Raw genomic sequence first — 10,643 nt, 5'->3', positions numbered from 1 at the left:
GTCTGTGGGATCAATAGGTGGTTGCTTCGTACACTGTTCATGTTCTTCTGTAATGTTATTGTCTTCTGCATTGACAGATGGTGCAGCAACCAGTGGAGCATCACTAGTGGATGGAATTGCTTTTCCCGTGTCCAGTACTGAGCCAGAACCGCTGGCAGAATCACTGGGGACTTCTACTGTAGGAGGAAGGGAGGAAGTAGCTCTTGTGCATTCTGTTTCAGCAATGTTCTTCTCGTCACTCAAAGTTGAAACAAGATGGACCTTATCTTCCTGTAGCGAAGAAGAACGTTGTCGAGTGACATTGTTTGATTTTTGTGCAGGCCGGGATACAGTGAGGCTTTTTGTGTTGGTTGAAGAGTTGTTGTGAGCGCTGTCAGAACCGCTGGACCGTGCAGTAGTTGGTGACGTTTTCCCAACGTGATAAACATGTGCTCCAAGTGTATCTGCTGGGATTGGATCAGTCAGTAATTGTTTGTCAACTGCAGAGTGCGAGGCTGATGTTTCTGTTGCAGTAGGTTTTGCTGTTTCCTCCAAGAGTTTTTCTAGTGGGTTTGTCAGAGAGTTGTGGTCTGTGGATCCTCCAGCAGATTTTTGGGTTTCAATTGGTACAGAACACTCAGATGAATTTTCACCTGTCATTATAATTGCCCCGCTCTCGGGCATCTCGGTTGTTGACATGAAGGGCTCATGGACCGGCAAACCATCAAGGCAGTTGTGCAGATGGTTATGAACTTTGTCCAGATGAATCTTGACTTGTTCATCAATGTACTCTTTGTTGTGGTCGATCCTGTTCACTTCCAGTAGCAACTTAATCTGGGTTGATGATTTTAGGTGTGAAGATAGACGAATTTGGGACTGCTCTTTTTTGTATGGATTTTGGGATTCTGGGTGAGGGGTATCGCAGCAACCCTTTAAATTTTCCAGGGAGTATGATGTGGCGTGAAGGACACTGGTTGAGCCACTGCTGGAAGAACTTTGACTGCTTGTCGTGCTAGAACTTGGAAGCATAGAATATGTTGAAGGGAGCGATGAAAAAGTTTCTTTTTCATTTGAGTTGTCCTGTTGCAAGTTACAATAAACGCCCTGGTCTCTGGTCTTGGTTTCTTTTGCACTAAGATCCCTACCAAGTGAAAGGAGCTTCTCCAATTTCTGCTCGAGAACTGGTTGAAACTGCGAGAAAAGTTCTGTGTACATTTCATTGATAACTTTGGCAATTTTCATCTTGGCCTGGAATTGAAAGAAAAAACATCAGATATTATTAACACCGAGAATGAAAAGAAGTTATTAATACCGAAAATGAAAAATATCTTGTGAACTACTGTACGTTGTGTCAATAATTGCAGAAAGGGCATGGAATAATGTGCGCAGAAGGACACATGGTGTGCTGCGGGAAGCGCGGCTAACAAAGTCCATGAATCATGATGAACACATTCCTTGAAAGAGCGCAGTCGACCTACCTTACGAAGCATGGTTGATCTCCCGTCGTAGGGAAGCAGTGTTACAATTAACACAAAGGCACAGCTGACGTACTATAGGAAGCACTTCTTTGTTTAACACAAAGGCACAGTTAACGTACTATAGGAAGCACTTGTAGTTTTAACAGAAAAAGCACGGATGACGTACTATAGGGAGCACTTCTATATTTAATACAAAGGCACAGTTAACGTTCTATAGGAAGTACCTGTATTTTTAACAGAAAAGCACAAGTAACGTACTATAGGGAGCACTTCTATATTTAACGCAAAGGCACAGCTAACGTATTATAGGAAGCACTTCTAGTTTTAACACAAAATTACAGCTAACGTACTATAGGAAGCACTATTAGTTTTAACGGAAAAGCACGGGTAACGTATTATATGAAAGCATTTCTTGTTTTAACACAAAAGCACAGCTAACGTACTATACGAAGCACTGTTAGTTTTAACGCAAAGGCATTACTAACGTATTATAGGAAGCACTTCTAGTTTTAACACAAAATTACAGCTAACGTACTATAGGAAGCACTGTTAGTTTTAATGCAAAAGCACGGGTAACGTATTATATGAAAGCATTTCTTGTTTTAACACAAAAGCACAGCTAACGTACTATACGAAGCACTGTTAGTTTTAACGCAAAGGCACGGCTAACGTATTATAGGAAGCACTTCTAGTTTTAACACAAAATTACAGCTAACGTACTATAGGAAGCACTGTTAGTTTTAACACAAAAGCACGGGTAACGTATTATATGAAAGCATTTCTTGTTTGAACACAAAAGCACAGCTAACGTACTATACGAAGCACTGTTAGTTTTAGCGCAAAGGCACGGCTAACGTATTATAGGAAGCACTTCTAGTTTTAACACCAAAACACAACTAATGTACTATAGGAGGCACTTGTATATCTAACACAAATGCGCAGTTAACGTAGTATAGGAAGCACTTTTGTATTTAACACAAAAGCACGGTTAACGTGTTATAGGAAGCAGTTCTGGTTTTAACACAAAAGCACAGATAACGTCCTATGGGAAGCACTTGTGATTTTAACACAAAGGCACAGATAACGTCCTATAGGAAGCACTTCTGGTTTTAACACAAATGCGCAGTTAACGTAGTATAGGAAGCACTTTTATATTTAACACAAAAAGCATAGCTAACGTACTATAGGAAGCACTTCTGTTTTTAACACAAAAGCATAGTTAACGTATTATAGGAAGCACTTCTATATTTAACACAAAAGTACGGCTAACGTCCTATAGGAAGCACTTCTGGTTTTAACATAAAGGCACAGCTAAGGTACTATAGGAAGCACTTTTATATTTAACACAAAATCGCAGCTAACGTACTATAGGAAGCACTTTTGTTTTTAACACAGAAGCACAGCTAACGTCCTATAGGAAGCACTTCTGGTTTTAACACAAAAGCACAGCTAACGTAGTATATGAAACTATCTGGATGAACACAATAGGACATGTATTTGTTTCGTAAAAACTTAGGGAACATCATTTCAAACATAAAATCATGTGTAGAAGCTGGAAATCACTTACGGAACAAAGTTTTTCTTGAGGCACAAATTCTTCTATGTATGCTTCTAGTCTGGGACTCATTTGAAAAAATGGCGCCTGAAAGCCAGGCAGTGGTTGGAAAGGTGTGCGCCTAATGTCTTTCAGCTATCATGTGGAAGGAAAAAATTACAGTCAAGTCAAGTTAATATATGGCAGCTAAGTCATTATGTTGAGTCGAAAAGTTCGCCAAAGGAAAATGATGAAAAGTTGACTCACTGTGTGTTTCCCAAAATTCCGTCCTCCGTTGACAGGTTGTCTATGTTAGCATAATTCTTAATGGCCTTTGTATCCCACATGACAAGTCTTGCAGGAGTGTCAGGTTCCAGGTCCATAATCTTCGTATCCAGGTACTCAAAATACGTTATCTTCAAGTGAGGAAGAGGTAAAATTTAATCATGTTCTTGTAGCTGCTTGTGGGTATAAAGAAGTGTACAAGTTAGTGAACGAACCACTGGTACCAGGAGGAAGCCACACAGGGCGCCTGCGAATCCTTTGTCCTTGAAGGTGTGGAGTGATGTCACCAGTTTCTCTGTGACAGCATTGGACCAATCATATGATGATATGTTACTTGCTGGTCCTTCTAGAGCGGCTAAATAGTCGGGGCTGACGCAATCATATGTTGTTGGGCATAGAATATCGCTGTTGCAAACATCACGAAAACCCGTTGAAACACTTCTCCTGTCAGCTCTGGGGTTATGAGATCAGTTAACTCTCTGATGTTTGGAGCATGCCCAGTACACCAAGTTTCAGACTTAACCTGACATCTGAAAGCTTCTAAGAATTTTCTAGGGATAATGTGCCCGCCCAGTGGAATTCCTAAGATCCGGTGCATGGTGTACGAGTTGATAAGGAATCTGTATCCACTAGGCAGTATGAAACACCTAGAAGGGCAATCAAAATAGCGGACAAGCCAGCGAACGAAACACCTTGGAAGCTCGCGACAGCACAGATCTAGTAGGTACCCAAAACCAATATCTCTGACTAGCTGTTTTTGTGGTTCTGTTAGCTTTTCACAGACAGAAATGAATTTCTGGAAGCTAAGTTTTGTGCTGAATTCTTCTTCGTATTCACCCATTGCAGCAGCTCTGCGGACAGAGATAAGAAATGACCTTTAGCAAATTTATTGTTGAACCACATGCTTTTTCTGGCAGAAGCTTACATATAAATGCCGAGTCGGCAAAACAGAGATAAATATTTAAGCCGTGATTAAAAATGCAGCTAGAAATGAGAGGCATTGATTTCCAAAGAAATTTCAACGACACACGCGAGATGCATGATAAAAAACACCTACTTCGAGGCAGCAAGCTGCTTCTTTGTCATGTACTCCTCAACAAGCTTTTTGTGCGCTGCATGTTTTAACTCGATCCTTAGTCTCTCTGTCTCTAGTAGGTCATGAACCATGAAATCGTGGGTGACAATCTCCATGCCATCGACAGACTGAGACTGAATCTCCGACAGCTGTGGGGTGGAATCCATCTCATCGAACTCTACATAAGATGTCATGAGACATCATCGTTATCAGGTCAGCTATGCAAGACAGTTGTTAGCAGTCCATGTGAGACTATCATCAACAGGCTGGTTAGCTAAGACAGGTTCTAACTCTGAGTTAGTAACTGCTTTGCAAAAACGGACGTAAATCCTTTGGATCTCTGCTATAGATTGCGGATCTATACAAATAATTTGACCTGTCTCTAGTTGGTTAGCTAAGACGAGTGCTTAAGTTTTGCATGGCTGGAGATATAACTCAAGTTAGCAAAACCACGGCGCAAGCATGCAGTTTGCATGGTTAAAGTGAGGTTAGCTGAGTCCTAGTTTTAAATCCGTAACCCCTCTGCTGTTAAGACGGCGCAACAGTTTGAGCATGGACCAGCTGAAGATAATTGGATGCGGAACCGATATTCAAATCGCGCCCCACCTGCTGTGTTGCGCACATGCGGTGTGTACGCAGCCCGCGGAATTGCTAGCACCGGTAATTTTTTTTGTTCAAACGTTGAATCGGTGGCATAATCATGGTGAAAATGCAATGGATTACCTGAACAGGAGATCCACGGCGAGTGAGATGAAGGAGACCGATAATTTTTCAGTGACGAGCGAACTCTGCGGAGGGATCAGGATTGGCTTTCCTTTGGAGAGCTCGCATGTCACCACCGATGCTAGATGGAGAGAGATCTGGAACTCATCTGCGGACGACCCCACAAGTTAGCCAAATACTTGGAGGAACTATTTGAGAGCCCACATGTCAGTATGAGCTTGAAGTCCACCTACCACATTTTCACACCTCAGATGGAGGTACTCCTCGTAGGTCTCATATAAGGCCGACCCCACAAGTTAGTGAGAGACTTAGAGGAATTAGTAAATGAGAGCCCACTTGTCAGTGTCGTGGACGGTCAAGTGAAGTCGACCTACCACATCTCGTCACACCCAAAAAACATGCCCATCTCTCATGCGTCGCAAAACTCACCCCACCTATCAGGTTATTCTTCTCCTGCACACAAAAAAATGAAGTAGCCTCTCTCTTTCTTTCTCTCTGTCTCCCTCTCTCTCTCTCTTTTCTCTCTCTCCAGATTCAAAATCATTGAATGGGATCCCTTCACAATTTAGAAAGGTGTGACTTCCGAACAATCAGCGCATAAGATTCGGCAATCAAAGGTTAGTAAAAAATTTATCAACGCACCTTTTGCGTGGCGATTCCTGATACACGAGATTCAATTCGTTGATGAATTTGTTGTGGTCGGGATTCATAGAATAAAACTGTTTAGTTTTACACTGTAGCTTTGATTTGAATTTGTTTTTTGTTTTGTATCCTCTCGTCCTTGTAATACGAGGTTGTTACTTTTGTTAGGTTTCATGGTTATCTTTGTGTTAAGTGTTGCACAAGCAAATTAGCATGAGAGGATCTCACTTTGGTTGAGGTTGTAGTTTAATGAAAAATTAATATATGTATATATTTATATTTCTTAATTACATAGAACTAAAAATATATCTCTGTTGATAATGACTTCGAAAAGTTTTAACACTGATACTGTAGGTTTATAACCTTTATATTTTTTACGTCTCTTTTTCGGGGCAGATGTTCAGGAGTGCGTCATCTGGTCAGGACAACAGGGACGGTCGGTCTTTGAACGACATCGACAAGGATTATGGGAGGCAGGTAATAGTAAGGCAGTTGAACATTAGTGTTTGGTCTTTTATTCCTGGGACGTTTGCTGTCAAGGTGTCACCACTGAGAACACCAAATAGTAGATCATTAACAACAACAGAAATGATTTATATATCCTGGATGAATGCTGTAATATTTGTTTATCATGTGCATCTACTTTGCAGTTGAGTATCGAGAGGTGTAAGGAAAAAATTACTACAAAACGAGAAGAAGATCAAGGATGCAGATGTTGTCAAACACGCACATGCCATGCGGGCTGGAATAATTGGAGTTAAGAGTGAGATACAAGTTCTTGGCAAACACCCCAACCAAGAGCATGGTGTGCAACAGACACCTGCCAAGAGGAGCATTCTAAGCAGCATAGACTCCTCTAAGCAGATTGTCCAGGTAACGATGAAAATTTCAAAAGCTGGTTTTAACATATGTGGAAGTTTTAGTCGCACGTGCCTCTAATTATTTTTTGGTTTGAAGGCACAGATGCCCACAAAGGCGCAGAGCGGGCGTTGTGACGGCCCAGCGTTTGTAGACGGTCATAATGAAGAGGTGCAGGGTAACAGAATTTCCTTTGATGCAAGCAGAAGGATCATTGGCAACAAAAGCATTGGTGTTCAAGGATTCGGTACGGTTTGCACAAGCAAGAAGAGCCTAACGACAAAATCAAACATAGGAGCAACAAGCGCTACCATACAGCAGAATCAAAAAGCAATACAGGTGACAGTATATACGAACGTGCAACAACATTTAAAGCAAATGTATATTTTTTGTGAGTAATTTTTTCTTTGTTTTCGTCTGGTATATTTAAATTGCAGTATCTTCCACACACAGGTGTACGAGGAAAGAAGCAAGTATCGCAGTAGTCCACTAATTGATGAAAACATAAGGCAAGGTCCTTTGAAAGGATCACCTATGGCGTTCAACATGAGGGGTCCTTCCAAAGGATCTCCGATGGCATTCAAAATTGTCAGCGAAATCACCAATGCACGGAGGTTGTCGCCAAGATTTGCTGGACAAGAGAGGCATGGGAAAACAAAGGTGACGTCGGAACTATGCTTTTTCAATTCAACACACAAACAGTTTTATGGGAGAACAGGGTAATGTGGAAAATAGGAGGACGGCTGTCTGTCTTGTACGGCTATATGTGCAGTTGTTATTTTATATAGGTTGTTGTTGTGCGTCTCCGGTTGTATGGTGTAAACAGAAGCACATCTATGCCTCTTTGTGCAGATGTGTGTGTAGCATGGTCACATTCATGATGTGAACAGTGCCTTTGGTGTACTGTTTATACTCGGTGAAGAGGCACGGGTCTGGTTTTGGTATACCAGATGAGCCCTGATGAGTCATATAAATCTTTTGTTTAGAAATTAAAAAATGCATATGCTGCTCTGGGTATCTAATTATGTTTCTTGCCATGTGTTCAGGATTTGGCGGAGGGGATAACAGATGAGGGGAAGAAATGTCATAGTTCTCCATCCATTTCGAAGGAAACGCAGCGTTCACAGCAGCAAGTAGCGTACAGCGCCAGCACGGATTGCATGGTAGAAGCAGCACAGTCCCTTGGTTGCTCGAGTGCCGGAGAAACAGGGAGCAGCATTGCACAATCCAACATTGGAGATGCAGACTCATTTATGGATTTGGTCGTGGCAAGCAGAAACAATTCTGCTGCGCGTGACAAACAACAGAGCAACAGCAGCTCCACTGTAAGTGGACCTGTGGTTGGTGATGAGATTGATGTCGTCAGAAGTGAATGCGATCAGACGAACGAAGACACGGTAGACAGAATCATCATGGCACTGCCGACCATTGTAGATAAAGAAATGGATGACATGTTTAAAGATTTCATATACCCAACGATTCAGGAGGTCACCGACGCGGTTGAACCAGAAGGTGGTATGGTATTCGGATCATTGGATGAGTGCTTTTTCTTTTTCTGCAGATATGCTAGAAAGGTTGGGTTTGCTGCCAAGCGATCAACGAGCAGAAGATCGACATATGATCAACAGCTTGACAAGCAGGTTTTTCAGTGCACCAAGGAAGGGCAGAATAAAACAACTGAGAGACATGTTAAGGAGAGAAGGAGCAACTGCTTGATCCGGACAAGCTGCCCAGTCCAAATAACAGCCAAGAGGGATACAGATAGGAGGAAATGGTATCTGAAGAATGTGCGTCTAGAGCACAACCACGAGCTTCACCCATCTAATTGGATGCTGAAGATCATGAGATTCTATAAGAAGATGACACCTCAGGAGAAATTCTTTATACAAGTGCTGCAGAAGGCGAGGTTAGAACCAAGGAAGGTTATGCAGATTTTTGCTGCCATGGGGAAATCGAGGCGAGAAATTATGTTCGACACGATTGACATACGCAACATTGCATGCCGGGATAGGGCTGGAGAGCGTGGCACTGATATCGCAGACACCATGAAACTGTTTGCTGATATGCATAGGCGGAGGCCGGGATTCCACCATGTGGAAGAGACAGAGAACAATGTAGTGCGCAGCCTGTTCTGGACAGACTCCTTGTGTAAGATGAATTGTGATCTATATGGATATTTTGTGTCTTTTGACACCACATTCTCTACGAATATATATGGCTTGCCATTTGCACCAATTATAGGTGTCGACAACCACGGGTCGACTGTCCTATTTGGAGTAGGCCTTTTGAAGGATGAGAAAATAGGGTCATTCAAGTGGCTCCTAAGCACGTTTGTCGAGGCAATGGGAGGTAAAGAGCCGAAATACATAATTACATACCAGGACCAGGCGATGAAGACTGCAATAAAGGAACCTCTTCCGAGGATGAGTCACAGGTTCTGCTGGTGGCATATTAGGAAGAACCTAAAGGAAAATAATGCAGCAGTGTTTGCACAGCACCCAGGGATGTCTGATGATATATTTAGAATCGTCAAAAACTCACTAGATCAAGATGAGTTTGAGCGTGCCTGGAAAGCAGCAATTTCTCTGCACAAGGCGGAAGGCAACAAACATCTGAACACGCTATGGGAACTCCGAAATTTTTGGGTGCCGGCCTACTTCAAGGACTGTTTCTATCCTTTCTCGTCAACAACCACTCGCAGTGAGAGTACGAATTCGATGTGGAAGAATTACGTCGACCGCAAGGACACTATAAAAAGGTTTGTTGTTGCATATCACACGATTCAGCAAAATTGCCTTGCCACGCTTGACAAGAAAAGATACTGAACAGAAGAGAAGGCGCCATCACTAGAGACGGGTTTTCCGATTGAAAGACAAGAAAGTCAAGTATACACGAATGAAATTTTCAAGAAATTCCAGCTGGAGCTACGGAACTGGACTTACTTCAAGTGCTCTGATCTGGCAAGGGGGAGGCAGTATTTTTAAAAAAAGATTATTGATCCTGGAGATAAAGTGTGGAGACCTTATCCCGGTGAGGAATTTGACAGGTCTGAGTTCAGGGTAGACGTGTATGAGCAAAAAGAAATATACAGTTGCAGCTGCAAGAAAATGAGTAGGGATGGCATTCAGTGCTGCCATGTGCTTAAGGTGATGGACCAAACAGGCATGATCGATCAACTTCCAAAATCCTTTGTCATCCCCAGATGGACCAGGAATCTATCAGAGAGTGTGAAAGTTCTGTCTACAAGTCAAGGTGATAGCATGACCATACAAGACGATGAAACTATGAGATTCGGCCTCGCTTACGCTGAGTTGTCGGATATCTGTTCAAATACATGCAGAAAAGAGAAGGCATACCGTGTGCTCCGTGAGTGTACGGTAGATATGAAAATAAAAGTCATGGCGGCACTTGCCGAGGAACCAGACACAGGCATTCTTGTCGAAACTCTCAAGACCCCTCCCATGAGTGGCTCAAAGGGTGCGAAAAAAGGAGATTGAATCAAAGCTGGTTCTGAGAAGAAAGGAAAAGGCTACAAAGCCGCAACCAAGTGCGGCCGCTGTCGAGAAAAGGGTCATAGGAAAAAAAACTGTCCGGATAACCCAGAAGTGCAGGAGAGGATGAGGATTGAAGAGGAAAAGAGGAAATCGCAGCAGGAGAAGAGGGCAAGGTTAATGAAATGGCCGACAACACCGACAACACCATCGAGGACATCAAACGGCTCAGGACAATGCACTCCAAGCCCAGGAGGAAGATGTCAGACGCCCGCAATTCCAACGACCCCACTGACAGCAGGGAGCATTTACCAAAGTCTTGCATCTACGCCAGAATCAAACATCACACAAGCCAGGCACACAGAATGCGTGCAGGGAAGCCCGGGACAAGGCACGGAATCTGCACAGTCCATTTTCAGAAAGGAAAGGTCTGAGTGGAGACTTTTTGGTACCGGAGAACAGTACGAATAGAAAAATTAAAAGGTAATAATGCAGCTTAAACAGGACATGAGCAAAAAATAGTGATGACCGCAATATTTCGCTTTGTTCTTATGTATGAATATTAATTTTACAGGTAA

At 42.6% G+C, this 10,643-nt stretch overlaps 1 pseudogene; it reads left to right on the top strand.

The window, feature by feature from the left end:
- The first annotated feature begins 5,325 nt into the window (after positions 1–5,325).
- On the top strand, positions 5,326–10,643 carry LOC125546941 (uncharacterized; annotated as a pseudogene).

Source organism: Triticum urartu, chromosome 3A, assembly GCF_056163025.1.
Source record: "Triticum urartu cultivar PI428250 chromosome 3A, HENAU_Tu73, whole genome shotgun sequence".
Taxonomy (NCBI): domain Eukaryota; kingdom Viridiplantae; phylum Streptophyta; class Magnoliopsida; order Poales; family Poaceae; genus Triticum; species Triticum urartu.
The sequence above is the reverse complement of the archived record's forward strand: the minus strand, read 5'-3'. Positions and strand labels throughout refer to the sequence as shown.